The following is a 15842-nucleotide window of genomic DNA, read 5'->3' as shown; positions in this document are numbered from 1 at the left end:
ATAGTGTCTCTAACCATTTCCCGCCTCGCTATAGAATATCACCCCATAGCCTGTGCATGTATTGTGCGCATATATAGCTCTACTTGACTTTAAAGTATAGTATATGCACGTACTGCGAGGACATCCAGTTGATATCTGCATAATTATTGTGTACATTTGTACTGTACCGCATAATTCTACATTCCGAGCATCGCCGATTAGGCCCCAAACTATTGATCGCATTACCTTCTGGGAAGTTCTTTCCGCTGACGCTGCATTACTGGCATGTTTTGAATCCTGGCGCAAACTATTGATCTTATTACCGTGTGAAAAATGCACACGAGATCGTCATCACTGCCATGGAAAGTTTCCAATAATGTAGCAAGCAGATCGAGAGTAAAGGAAAAAGGAAAACCTGTGTCCGAGACTAACACAGGTTCATCTGTCCTCGACAACAATAATCTCAAGATGAACTCTTTGCCAGTTCGCTCAAGTCTGAAGTGCCATGATATGATTGGTTGTCTCAGTGAAGTGGCACTCTTCTCGCTATAATACACCTCCCCATCTCGTGTATCATAAAATTCGCTCTGCCACACAAACAAGGTAAGTCATCTTTCTTCTCAATTTGTCACATAAGTCAGAATTTTCCACATAATAATTCCACATGATCGAGCCGGTGTAGATTTATGGAACTAAAATTCCTAACTCATTACAGTCTTTCGACTGTAGATTCGTCAAGTGACTCGGCCAAGCGTTTTATAAAATATTTGTGTTATAACAGCGGGAGCATAGACACCATTATATGATAGTACAAGGAGCCGTGGTTTTAATTCCTATTCGAAGGACTGTAATGAGTTAGGAAGTTTAGTTCCATAAATCTACACCGGCTCATGTGGAATTATTATGTGGAAAATTCTGAGTTTTCCCCATGACCTAACCCTCAGGATTAATGGCAGTGTTAACCAGCTGATAGGCCATGAGACTTCCCGTGTTTGCGGGCTTTGATGATGGCATCCCTAAGCTGAGAAATTCGGTTGGAAATAAATGAGTACAGGCCCTCGAAACTCACTTTCAAAAATGAATTTATTTCAGCATAACAATGGCTCGATTTGCTGTGCTCTTGTTGTTGGTCGCCATGCTCGTTATATGTGAAGGTAAGCTTGTTTGATGTTAACGCAATCAGATTCTGAAATGTGCACGTATTACCGGGTAATTTGTCGTTCGTAAAGCCAATTTACTTCATTTTTGCCGAATAACCTCTCACACCATAATGCATAGTACCTTTAAATAATATAACAGCTAGTTTTATGATAGCTAGTTTTCATCGAACCGACGAGAATAGAATATGTCTGGACTCCGTATAAAATCAACTTTTTATGCAATCTCAATGTGCAAAATCGAATTTTAATGCAATTTTAACGAATCGGAACTCGACAGTGTGGTAATAGAACTAACGAGGAGTAGGATAGATACGGTATATCGAGGAAATTAACGAACTTTTGGTGTGACTAAAAGCTTGTCGGACACTTGCCTGTGCTATGCACTGAGTGTGCATGTAAATATACACACTCTGCACTATTGACTATAGACACTTCATATTAGACAATTAGTATTGTCCGTCACAGTTAGTGAACAGAATGAAGGCGTGTGCAGGATTACCGAGTGGGCCTTGTCCTCACGATGTTGAGGACAAGGGGCCGATCGAGTGGAGAATGTGCGACCTATGGCTGTGTGCAAAGTGCCATAAGTCCCGCTTCCCGGAGCATGGAGATCACACTGGTGATAAAGCTAGGCCAATGACGGGGGCCAATAAGAAGAAACCGCTAGATCTCTTGGAGCTGTTGAAACTAAAAGACAATGCTGACTTCGTCGATGTTTTCATTCAGTCTATCGAGACTACGTTTCAATATAACCAGAATTCCGTAAGGGAGGCTTTGACTACGCTAGAACTGAACACTTTGACGGAGATTCGGAAAGTGCTGTGTAAGGCGTGTATTGGCCTTTTTCCGCAACTTAAGGAAAAACGGCTCATAAATAGGCAGGTGAAACATAAACTTGTAGATGATATATTTCATCTGGGTTACAGTTTGGTGAACCAGATACCGTCTAAGGAACTTGATAACATATACAAGGGGGAAACGGTCTGTGCTTCTGAGGAACAGCCCGTTATCCAACTTGCGGACTTGATCTTAGAACTCGCGGACTTAAAACAGAGAGTCGGTCAGCTGGAGGTTGAGGCCAGAAACTTGAGAGTAGACAATAAGCGTTTAGAGCAGGCGCTTAAGGATAGCAGCCTCAATCCTGCTAATGTGAACGAGGAGGTTACTAACAATGTCTCTACTGTCTCTGTTCAACCAGTGGAGACTTGTGGTACTCAAGTAACCTATGCAGTCCCTTCTGAGGAATCGTCTGAGGACTCCACTCCCGACGAGGGGGCCCCTGACGGCTTTACCGTGCCAACGCAACAGTTGCGTATGCAACGTAAGCGAATGAGGAGGAAGAAGAGTAAACCAAATGAATCGTCACGTAATGTACTGAAACCTGCGGATGATAAACCTAATAAGAGGCCATTGGCTACCAATGAGACCATGGTTCCACCGATGAAGGCAGCCTACCTTGGTCGAGTGAGCCCGGTGCATTCTATACAGGATGTCGCTGATCACATTGTCGATATCGGGGTGAATAACTGTGGTGTCGAATTGCTCGCCGATAAAGAACACTACAGGTCATTCAGACTAGACATTCCAAATGAATCATATGACAAGATCGTGAACAATTCTTCATGGCCTGCTGGGATGATAATTCGGCCCTTTCGGGCCCCCCGCCCAAAACTCAAGGCGTCCCAAGCAGCAGGGAGAGGTCACTCCCGTAATAAGCAAAAGAGGAATTCGTTATGGTCCACTGGTTCGTGGGGCTCTCGGAACACGGTCCCAAGGCGTTACTCTGGCTGGGATGACCACTCACGTGCATCGAGAGCAAATGAAGGGTGGTGCAGGGAATACGATTCACAGCCCTCTGGCTCTTGGGGCAGGGAATATGATTCCTACTACACCCAGGACTGTGACTACGACCGCGGACACTGGTATACCCAGGTCGACAATCCATGGAGGGAACGATAAGCATTCCGAAGAAGCAATTTGCGAAACGTTTAACTGTCATGGGTTTAAGGCTAGTGCTCCCTACATAGCCCAGAGGCTGCAGAACTGCTCTGCCATGTGTTTGTGCGAAACGTGGCTAACGCCCAGTGAACTGTCTTCGATTCCTGACGCCCTTGCTACGGTGGACCCACTCTTTGACCCTTCGTCCTTTGTGGTGTTTGCGAAATCAAGCATGACGGATGTGGTGCAGCATCATTCTGGCCGTCCATATGGTGGGGTAGCTGTGATATGCAAGAAACTCCCAGGTCTCTCCTGGCAAGATATTGCTGTTGATAATGATAGAATTATTGCTGTGTCATTGAGTAACCGTGCTGGCATACGGCAAACTATTGTGAACACATATATGCCATATTTTGAGGGACCTGGAGCTAGCCTAGCCCCCTTTATTGAGTGTTTAGACGGGCTGCAGTCGTGTCTGGATAAGTTTGGCCCTATTTCTCCTATTCGAATATGTGGTGACTTTAATGCACAGTTGCCTCATGGCGACACCCTTTCGCGTCACTGGTACAGAACCAAAGGCTTCTCCAAGCAGTCAAAGCTACTGTATGACTTCATCACCTCGAATGACCTTACAGCAGCTGACATAGGAACGCCGCAGACAGTAAAGTACACGTATTCTTGTATTAAACGTGGGGTATACACCTGGATTGATCATGTGTTGACGCCTAGATATGATAGCTGTGATTGCGTGATCGTGCCGCTGGAAGATGGGAATGTGAGTGATCACCTCCCCTTGCGGTACTCCTTTAACGTCCACGTTGATGATTCTGGAACGACTGAAAGCAGTAAGCAAAGTGGCCAAATGGGCCGCTGTAACTGGAAGATGCCGTCCAATCGTCACAAATATCGATCAATTCTTGAGGACAAGCTAAAATGTGTTAATATATGCGCTCCTAGTCATCTGGACAGAAAGACGGCGCAACAATACGTTGATAGCATGTTTGCTGTCCTCAATGATAGCATTCACACCGCAGCTCGAGAGTCAAAATGCTGTGCGACTAGCGCATTTCGTCCTAAGGCTCATTGGTCTGCGGACCTGAGCTATCTCCGCGAAATCAAGTCATTCTGGTGGAGGTTGTGGGTGATGAACGATAGGCCTAGAGAAGGCGTCGTGTTTGAATGCTGGAAACATGCTAAGAAACAATTCCGCAAAGCGTCTAGAGTAGCCGTCCATAAAGTGTGTAATAAGACCATTCGGACACTGAACGGGCTTTTCCGCTCCGGAGATAGTGGAAGGTTCTGGAACACTCTTAAGCAAACTAATGCTAAAAACTGCTCATCCACTCTCACTGCCAACGATTTTGGTGCTCATTACAGTGATATAATGACTGATATTTTAGATTTGGATGAGGAACAAACTGAGATCAGTAACTTTATCAGAAATGAATTTCGTTCGCACTGCAATGACTATTTTGAATGTGAAATATCTAAATATCAAGTAGAAGCAGCTATTTTGTCTCTGAAAAAGGGTAAAGCAGCTGGTGTTGATTTAATCAGCTCAGAACACCTGCAGTATGGACTCTCACCAGTGCTCTGTAGCGTTCTTGGCCAGATTATTACTGTGATGCTTAGTTGGCATGTTGTTGGTGTCGACATGCTAACTGGATCTATTGTACCAGTGTTAAAGAAGCCTACTTTGGACCCTAATATACCGGGTAATTACCGTCCTATAACTGTGAGCACTTGCTATTCTAAACTGCTGGAATGTCTCATCAAACCTGACTGTGATAACTGTAGTGAAACTCAATTTGGGTTCAGGCCTGGCCTTGGCACTGATCAGGCATGTGCATTCTTACATGATACTGTAGCTTATTTCAATTCCAATTCAAGCCCTGTTTATGCCTGTAGCTTGGATGCAGAAAAATGCTTTGACAGGATATGGCATGATGGTCTCATGTACAAGTTATTACCCCGTATCCCTCTTAATCACTGGCTCATTTTGTATGAGTGGTATTCCCGCCTGAGGGCACTGGTTGTGTGGAACGGTCAACACAGTGTTAAGTTTAGAGTAACCCGAGGCATACGACAGGGAAGTATACTGTCACCTCTCCTTTTTATAATGTTCACAGATGACTTACTTAATGAACTCTCCAACTCTTGCCTTGGATTGCGTGTATCCCAGTATTTATTTAATAACTTCGCATATGCGGATGATGTTAATCTAATGGCGTTAAGTGCCCCAGGGTTACAGGGTCTAATTGACATTTGCTCAAGATATGCCAATAGGTGGCGGTTCATCTTTGGCTTTAAGAAGACACGTTGTATAATATTTGGTAAAGAAATCTTATCCAAGACTCCAGTTTGGTATTTAGATGACAATGTAATTTCTGTAGATGACGAGGTAGACATCCTTGGTGTTAAGTTCTGTACAAGCCTGATATCACCATCTCATGTAGAGCAGAGGGTCTCTGCTGCTCAGCGTCGAGCTTTCAGTCTATTAAGTGCAGGTTTCAGTTATCCGGGCCTATGTTCAGCTGCCAAAGTGTATTTATGGAAAACCGCTATTTTACCTATTGCAATCTCTGGATGTTCTAGCGTGTATATGAACAAACACGATCTGACTATTTTAAACAGTTTTCAGAGTAATAATTTTAAACGGGTGCTCGGTTTACCGAAGCGATCACACCATGGCAAGCTTCTGAAAGCCATTTCTGTTAATCCTGTCTCCTCTGTGATCCTCAATAGTAAGTTATTACTTTTTAACCGTATTTTTAAACGTCGGTCCCCGGCTAGTGCTCTTAACGCTGTTCTTTTGGCTGAATTTTTAACGGGGCGTGGTTGTACTGCTGGTACACTGTTGCACGATGTCTCCCATCACGTGTCGCCTGCTGTTCTTGCCTTTTCAGACCGTCCCCGCTCGCTCTGCCCCGTTGGCGTGGCCTCTGTTGGCGAGGATGGCGTAGTTGACTCTCTTAGGTCTCTCCTCCTCGACGACAGATACTGCTCCCTGGGGTCGCGCGAGAGCGGGCTGGTCAAACTTTTGGTACGAGCTTTTTAATCATGTACTATTTTATATTTGTTGAACTTTTATGTATCTATTGTACTTGTCATTGTTCTCCTGTTTGGAGGTTTAAATAAATAAATAAATAAATAGAGGCGTGGAACCGATCGCTCTACTATAAGAGTGACGTAAAATAAGTACTTAAGATTATTAAGACAAAAGCTTCAGAGCCGTTAAAATTGTTAACTATTTCACAACGAGTATTCTCTTCATGAATATGGAAATATACTCCCTTCATGAGATTGATAGAAACAGTCAAGTACTCGTGAATTAGCTTTAAATTTGTATGAAATTTGTGGAATTATAAAACTTAACTTGGGGATAAAAACCTTTGTTAAACACGGAATTCGGGACAATGTACAGTCTAGCTCCAAGGAGGATACCGCGGTGACGTCACATCACGTGATCCCGACCCATATTACTGATCGCTATGGCCAATCAGATTCAGTCTACTGACAGCAGCAGCACTGAACACATCTCCACGTCTCACTGTCTGGTGCGCTCCTGTACACAAAAACACCAATAGACATGAAATATTGCAATACCGAGTATGGATTCTTCCTGTGTAAAATAAAATTTACAGAGCAGATTAACTTCCACGAATAAAAAAGACGTTTGGCGTGGCCAAAGTGCGGAAATAATGTATCCGCTAAAATACACTACGAAATACACTAAGCAATGCACTACGCAATATACAGTAGAGATGCAGTTGAGTTTGTTATTGTTTTGACTTAGAAGCCTTGGCCCATATCATAATATATTCATGTATTCATGAAGTATGAACTCATTTCTGTCCCATACAACTCTAAGAACAGTCAATTTCTCCTTAAATCATCACCGAAACCGCGATATCCGCAGGAAGATTTCGTTCTAGTGTCCGAAAATGCATGATCTTACAGGGGCGCTAACTCGACAAATAGAGGGGATCTATGGGGATCTATGCGAGTTTTAGGTCCTACAGGTCTCGAACTTGTAAAATTTGTAAACATGCCTCCAAATCCCATTATGATAATGAAGAGATTGCCCCATATCTGGGAGACTGTTTTAAACCATCGCTAATTTTGGAAGATCGGTGCCCGGCTATTTGGTTTAAAAAACCCTATTTTTCCCAATCAAAACAGCACTTTTCATTATTCAAATGATAGCTTATTGTCTGAAGACTTATTTCATAGCAGAAAAGTACTAATAACTCTGATTTGATGCGAAAAATCTAACTTTTTTGATGACTTGATTTTCCCTTGGCCGTGGATCGAGTTTGTTTACAATATGCAGCGCCATCTTGGAAAAGCCGTGACGTCACCGCGGTATCCTCCTTGGTCTAGCTCATATTGATATCAACACCTATGACTTGTGATATCTCCCAAAATACCAGACCGATTTCAATGAGGTTTGCACAGGTTTGTTACAAATCTTGTTGTCAATATGAGCATTCTAATTACAGTGAAATGCATTATTGTCTTCACTATGTAATCGACCAATTAAAAAAGATCCAGAAAAATTTCAACAAAAAAAAAATCACTAGTGTTGTAGTACAGCAAGAACTTAGACTTTCTGGGGTGTTTTCATGTTGACATCTTATCTCGGTTTCGAGCTATCATGCTTTTCCTGCAAAAATCTCAACATGCAATAGATACTATTTCTATTGACCTATGAAATCTGCCCCAAAACGTCCACAACCTCAATATGCAGTGTACCATGTTATACATAAGTTGTAGGTGTTGATATTAATATGAGCTAGATTGTAACAGCTGCCATGGCTAAAAAGTAATGATTATTAATATCAAACTGTGGCTACTATAACCAGTCTTAAGTAAGAGATCTGGCAAAATGAAAATCATGGCACGGTATATTCTGTGTAGACCTGTGTAAATTCCTGACCTTTTGTTCTGGTTCTCATTTCGTATCTTTTTATGTTTTTGTTTTTGATCCCCAAACGCTCAATGCCGCTATTTATTATGTACTTCGTGGTACCTCATGTGCCTAATGCTTGCATATTTTCGTCTTACAGGAAACACATCAACATTTGTAAGCAGGCAAAGAAGGTAGGTCGAATCCCATTATGTTTATATACTGATGACTCCGTGTCGGAAAGTACTAAAAACTGTGCACGTTCGCTGTGTTCCCCACCAATTGCTTCTTCTATAAAGAATTGAGAGAAATTTGCTCTCACTGTAGGCTACAATTACGTACATTGTATAACTCTTCGCCATATTAGTAAGTTAAATTTGGTTATTTTTTATTAACATTCTTTTATCTTTCTCGATATTGAAAATGTTAACAAACGAAAATATCCAACATGTTTGCATGCAACATTTGCTGAAACTAGGTATATATTGTATTTGTATATCTGGCTAAACAGCGGCAGTGTTTAAATTCATATTCAGTTATTGGATATTTTCCGATTCAGTTACAAATTTAATTTTAGTGTTTTAGGAATTTAAAGCGTGATTACCGATTGCTTTGCCATTTGCTCAAGCTGTTGGCGTCCAGGTATATTATTGAGTTCCGGCAGATCGAAAAACCGTGAACGTATACATTTACGTATGGGCGACATGCTAGTCATGACGGGATGGGTTTCTTTTTCTTGATTTTCTGGAACTCTGTAATATTTCCGAACTTGTTCGCTTTCTTTTTCTTTGCAGATAAAACTACGACATTCTAAATTTTTGGTGCAGGGCTTCCCCCTTAAACGCGTGAAACACTTGATAGTGAACTGACAATTTAAGCGTTTTGGATTTTTTTTATATCAAATTAAAACAAAACAAACATTGCAATTGAAACGGTCACTGTAGAAATTGCGAAATTATCTTTAATTCATGCAAACCGTCCGGCGTGACGTCATCGATTGGAACATGTTGAACTCTGACATATCACTCTTGTCGAAGAAATTCAAATTATTCGCGATTTGCGCAGCGACCTCGTTAACATTATTAATGTTATATCGATTTTTTTTTAAAGGCAATGAAATAGCCAGTTCACTTTAACGTTTAAGCGACATGTATTCATGACAATTCCAAATTCCTCGTAATTGCGACTGGATCCCTCGATCATGTCGCCTCATGGAATTCGCACATGAATTGATGACAACACAGGCCATCGTTCGTTGTTCAGAAGGGATTTCCGTTAATATTGCCTTATATCTTCAGATTTGGCTGTCTGGGACATGCTTGCAGCAGTAAAGCCGATTGTTGCCCGTCATCATCATTGTGTTATGAACAACAATGCAAAAAACCTTTTGGGAAGTAGATAAATCTCAGCCCATCAGTCTCAGAGTTTCCTGTAATTCATTTGATGTAATTCAAGCGAATGCCGTAACTGTCACGCAGATAGTTAATAAATAAGCATCACAAAAATACTATTTTACTTTCTCAATCAGTTAACCGCATGATTCACTTTTTATACAATTTTAAAATATTCTATTAAATGTATGGTTATCGTGTGCAGCGCCCTTACAAGAGGCAGCAAATGAGATGGTTGTCAATTTGTTGATGAATGAGGAGGTGACATCTAAGGCATTAATATCAACACCTCCTCTAATCAAACCTGTAATTAACCTCAGTGTTGTTCAATCACTGGTATTTCTTGCAAATACGGATAATTCAAGAGAGAAAAAAACTTCCGAGACAAAATATTCCAAAGAGGTACCAGTATCTAAAGCGTTCTTTTAGGAGCTGTTGATCAATCTGGAAGCGGGTGGATTTCCATACCAGCCGTAGTATGTATGTCCATACGAACAGTAAAATTCAACCGAGTTAACGCTGGTTAATTAAATCCTGATTATCACACAGGTTTTGCCTTTGGTGTTCCAAGGTGAATTATATCATTTGATGAAGTCTGTGTTATCTTCTTCTTCTTATTGGCGTTCGAGTTTATGTGAGGTCCAATCTACTGTTACCTCCCGCTGTTCTTAGATTGAGGGGCGGCAACATGTCTTTGGACACTATTCACAGTGTTGACTCGGAAGGTATCAAAGTAGTGAAGAGCAAAAAAAGGAAAAGAATGCGAGACAGAAACGTCGAGTAGTTGCTGGCCAATCTGAGAAAAGTACGGGAGCTCCTGACCCTGGCAGAGACATCTTCGTGTTCAGGTTAGAAAAGGACACCACTTGTGATCATGACGACCTGGATAAATTTGTGGTGGAAATGGAGTTTACGGTACTTAATGTGAAATGTGTGTCTCAAAAGGATGCCAAATACAAATCTTTCAAAGTGTCAGTCCCCAAGGATCAATTTTCAAAGGTGTTTGTTGACTCTATATGGCCCCAGTGTGTTGGAGTAAGAAAATAAATTCCCCTCCCAAGGAGGGCAAAACAAAAGAAATGACATAATGTGGCTTTTGAACTTATTTACATTATTAGTAATAACATCTTCGGTGCTTAATATGGTGTTCGACTTAAAACTGGAATGTTACAATAGCACTGGCTCAAGACCCGGGCACAGAGAATTTATACGTGATCTCCTCAAGGACCCTGATTTTTTTCTAGTTGAAGAAAACTGGTTAACAGTTCTCGAAATATCAAAGTGACATAGGTTGTAATATTAGCCTGCATGGTGTGTCTGGTATGGATGGTAGAGTGTTGCTTCAATGTAGACCCTACGGGGATGTATTATTATAAATTAGAAATGTTGGTGCTAAGGTTTCGCCTGTAGAGAGTAAATCGCGCAGGCTTTGTGCGATGCGGCTTAATTATGTCAAAGTTGATGATGACATACTGCTGATCAATGTATACATGCCTTCTGACACTCCGGTGGAGGAAAACGTGAATGAATTCACGGGGATGTTACAAGAAATATCTAGGCTATTAGAAGTGTGCAACAGTAAGTATATCATCTTCGGTGGTGATTTTAACACGTTTTTTTTCAAGAGAAAGATCGGCGCATACCATAGAGCTGAGAGAATTTATGGAGAGAGAAACATTGAGAGGTGGGCTACATCATGAGTTATATAGCAGATGTAAATTACACATATGGATGTCCTATAAATGGTTCGCTTTCAACGTTAGACCATTTTCTAGTCTCAGAAAACTTGTTTACGATAATGAGAAATTATAGTCTTCCACTGCGGTAATAATTCCTCCGGTCATTCAGTTTTACAAATGCCCGCTGTACACGATCCCTCAAAATTGGATGAAAAAAAATTGACCGAAAAGATTGATCGTGTATGGTGGGAAATTGGATGAAATATTTTCCATCAATCAAAGATTGATGGAATAGAGCCGGTCCTATTTTTGAATGACGAATTGATAAAATTTGACCGTGTACAGCGGGCATGGATATTTATTGAACAATTAACCCTATTGAATTGAATTGTTCGTGGGTTCACCGAAATCAATGATCGTCCATTCCTCCTTCATGATGACGGTGGTTATGCAATTTGACGGGTTTGTAATGCAAGGCCTAGATTCCACAGTTTGCCTCTCATAGACGACAACATGGGCTGGACGCAGAGGGCAGTGGAAATCATGATAGAGTCGTATAGGGCCCACCCAATCCTATACAACACCAAAGATGCCCTGTACCACAATCGCGTTAAGAAGGAACTGGCCTACCAAGAGGTACTTGAGGATGTCTGCAAGGAAAAGAGTGACTGCACGGTTGATGACGTGAAGAAAAAAATGAACGGGCTACGTAGCAACTTTGCTAGGGAAATGGAGAAGATCAACAAGACCAAAAGAAGTGGTGGTGCGGCAAAGGATGTGCACAAGCCAACCGTATGGTGGTTCCAGAAGCTGCTCTTTCTTAAGGACCACGTAGAGGCGAGGCCCAGTTCTTGCTCAATGTCGAGAGGCACATATTGCAATGAAACACTTGACAAGGTAATTAATTCTTAACATCATTTTATTTCTCTGACTACAACAGAATTATTCACTGACTGCACACACACAGTTATACAAGAATGGCTGCCTCATTCTACGCTGCAAATTTACCTTGCCACGATACTCGACCAATATTATTGACATAGGAGCAAAGGTAGTCTCTCTGAGCCTGAGCCGCATTTGTAGACCTGTTGCCAGCTTGAGATGAGATGCGTTCATATGCTACTTCTGCTACTACTGTTACCTGGCCTCTGCTCGTGTCTTCTCTATCCATGGAACTAGGAGGGAAGTACCGAGCAGGGCTCCTCGTGCGGAGATAGTTGTGAAGGGCGCATGTAGCAAGGATTACTCTCTCTACCTTATCGGGTGATAATAACATCGGTGCAAGAAGGACTCTGAAGCGATTTGCCAGAATCCCAAACGCATTCTCAACAACGCGTCTCGCCCTGCTCAGCCTGTAGTTAAAAATTCTGTGGTCAATATCAAGGTTTCGGAACGGGTACGGTTTCATCATGTAAGTATGCAGAGGGAATGCATCGTCTCCTACCAAAAAATAAGGAATTGGGGCGGTACAATATTTCAGGGGTTCAGCATCTGGAAAATCTATACTTCCGTCTACTATAGCCTTGTTTAGGTCACTTTTAGCAAAAACACCCCCATCTCCCACACGGCCATTTGTCCCTGCGTCAATCATAAGAAATTTATAGTCTGCATCAACCAAAGCGAATAGAATCAAACTATGGGTATTCTTGTAGTTGAAAAAGTACGATCCACACTTCAGAGGTGGGCGAAAAGTCACATGTTTGCCGTCGATAGCTCCAAGACAGTGGGATAGATTCCATCTGTACTCAAAATCTCTAGAAACCTGAAGCCACTCTTGTGCGTTCGCTGGCATCTGAAAAAAGGAAAAGTTGCAATGTTAACCTCCACTTTCAGGACTCCTCTGCTAATGACGACTCCGACCAAGAGTTGCATGATGAATCACCACGTCCTGGAACGCCATCGGTAGGATACTCAGCAAAACCGTGCACATCCCAGGAACCGAGTAGACCTAAACCAAGGGCGAAAAAGAGTCGTTCTGTAGAGGAGTCGATGTTGCATACAGCAGCTGATGCTTTGACTGAATTGAAAGATGCTGTTGTCAGCTAAAACATGAATGAAAGCACTATTACACCAACGCAGAACGAGGACCAATTTGATATTTTTGGTAAATTTGTGGCTTGCGAAATGCGCAGCCTGCAGCATGCTGACATAAGGCAAAGTGCAAAAAGGAAAATTAACATGGCGCTTCTTGATGCGCAAGAGTCTGAGTTGGGCAGAAATACTCAGTTGACTAGAAGAGTCCCTCCGCAGCACATTAATAATGCAACAGTTCCTCCTGGAAAACATGGTTACAACCAGCAGTGTTCCATCATGACGTATAACGGTCAGCCTAGTCGTAAATATTTTCCAAATGTAACAACTTCAAATGCATGTAGCATGGGGAACACCGCTGATATTCTTGGTAATGCCATAATGCAAACATTTTACAGTACTGAATGATTGTGCATTTAAGTATTTTGTTATTGTAAAGTCAGCTACAGCAAGAAATAAAAAATGGTTAAAAGGAAAACATTGCAGTGTCATTTTCATAGTGTTCGTATTACCTTTATGAAATCGCCTTTCAAAACCGTGTAGAGGGCATCGCACATCTCTGGAACAATTCTACCTATCGTGCAGGCGCTAATCCTTGTTGAGAACTCTAGACTTTGGAATGTTTCTCCAGTTGCCAAGAAACGCAACGTCACCGCTAAACGTTCGGCAGGAGTGGATGCCTGGCGCATATTGGTGTCTGACCTATAAACGTATGGAGTGACTCTATCAACGAGATCAGCAAATATCTCTTCATCCATACGCAGATAGTTTTTGTAAGAAGCGGGGTCTTCCAGTCTGAGCTCCTCGTTTAGCATGGCATATGCCCCTTTGGATGCTCTTCGAAGGATCCATGGCCGTGTCCAATATCGGCGTCGTCGTCGTCGTTTCTTCTTCAATGCGGCCATGGCTATTGCCATAGCAGCAACGGCAGCTGACGCAGCAACGGCCACAAGCAGTTATGACTGCACGGGAGCCATTTTGTGAATGATTGGATAAAAATGATTGACCGTGTATGGCGGGACCCTCTACATACAAATTTGACCAAAAAGATTGATGAAAAAGTTTGATGAAAATGATTGACCGTGTACAGCGGCCATTGATGATGCCAGCGTTGATGAGCGAACCATAAATAACCTCTTGGGATAAAGTTACAGAGGATGACCTAATGCGGTACAAAGCAGTTCTCGATCACCACCTCGATTCAATTGACATCCCAATAGAGTTGTCCCCTGAACGGGACAGTTCAATGTTCCTACTGTGCCATGGTAGATTACAGATCTATTGCACGAATAAACATAGCCATAACCACACCATAACCACGCGGTATGACATGGCCATCATTACCACATCTCAATTACAGTTGTCAGTTAGGCCTAGAATCACTAGGTCTATTGTTTGAATTCACTCGCCTTCTTAAGTCAACCACAACTGATCATGATAGTCTAGGCTTGGGTGTCCAGTCTAAAAAATTCTATTGAATACCATGGTTGGATGACCAAAGCCAGAACTGTGCTGGAACATTCCGGAACAGTCCAGCTATTGTTTCGAACAGTGCGGTGCAGAAAGTACAGTGCCTGGAACTGTGATTGTAGCATTCATTCATGATGGCTCGAGCGGACAGGGTCACTGAAGCTGAAATTCGTGCATACGAAGAAGCAACACAAGAATTTGGTAATGATGCAGCAAGGATCGCAGCGCACCTTGGAGGCTAAGAACAACTGACTCCCCATGCTCGGCGTATTTATGCCTCAGGAAATCTCCAGCCAATCAGAAACAGGTTGAAGAGTGTCAGACGCCGAATCGCGCAGTCGAGAGATGCAGTTGCAGGACATCTTCCCCCTGATCCCAATCGTAGGGATGCCAGGTTTGCATATGACCTGGAGAATGTCATCAATCCCCAAGCATTGCAGGTAGATAAAACTTCACATCTGTCCATTTTTTAAGTACTTGCTTTGTTTTTTCATTGTTCTTCATGTTAGTTTCAAATACAATTTTCTCACAATTTCAATACTTTGCAGTTGTCACAATTGATACTTGACAGTATCTACATTGGCTGCTGCATGATTTTAAAAAATTTGTGTGAAAAGAAAAATGCTATTTTCAGGATCTCATGGTAAACGCAGAGGCAAGAGAGGCAGCAGACCCCGTCGCCAGACCTCTCGATGACCAGGATGATGACCAAGACAATAATCTACCTGAAGACGAACCACAACCAGGTCAAGCAAACAATGGACAAAATGACCCACAAAATCCACCACCAGATGAAGAGGAACCAGGTCCAGCGAATCCTGATGCCCAAAACCAAGTTCCAAGGTGAGTTTATTATAGAAACGTTTTTGTTCCTTGTTATTTTTTCATTAGCCTATCGGTATTTACCATTTTTGGAAATTAAAATCTAGGTCTTTCCATACAAAAACGTCAAAGCATGTTTCCGAATTAAAAGCAAAATTCAGCAATTTATTCACAGTTATTATGTACACAGAGATAAATCATGAAACAATGAACAGCAGAGTGATGAGTTTCTATAAAGTTTTCAATCTATCTATCACTGTCCATTTCCAGAGGAGGGTTACGGCAACTGCAGGTCCAGAACCAAATCCTACTGCAGCAGTTAATGCGTCAATTCCAGGAAAGGCTTGACAACAATCGGGAGTTGTCTGGTCTGATGACACGCTACGTCAGGAGGTTGGATGCTGGAAGGGAAGATGATGGTGAGAATCTTTCATAAACTTTATCTACTGGGCAATTCTATGGC

At 42.1% G+C, this 15842-nt stretch overlaps 1 long non-coding RNA gene across 1 annotated transcript; it reads left to right on the top strand.

Moving 5' to 3' along the window:
- Positions 1-538: 538 nt before the first annotated feature.
- LOC135502000 (uncharacterized) lies at positions 539-9474 on the top strand. Its single transcript, XR_010449716.1, has 4 exons — positions 539-582; positions 1072-1133; positions 8147-8180; positions 9285-9474. It is a non-coding gene; the product is annotated as an uncharacterized LOC135502000 (long non-coding RNA).
- Positions 9475-15842: the final 6368 nt, after the last annotated feature.

Source organism: Lineus longissimus, chromosome 18 (assembly GCF_910592395.1).
Source record: "Lineus longissimus chromosome 18, tnLinLong1.2, whole genome shotgun sequence".
In the NCBI taxonomy this organism is placed as follows: domain Eukaryota; kingdom Metazoa; phylum Nemertea; class Pilidiophora; order Heteronemertea; family Lineidae; genus Lineus; species Lineus longissimus.
Note: the sequence above shows the minus strand (reverse complement) of the source record. Positions and strands in the feature narration are given on the sequence as shown.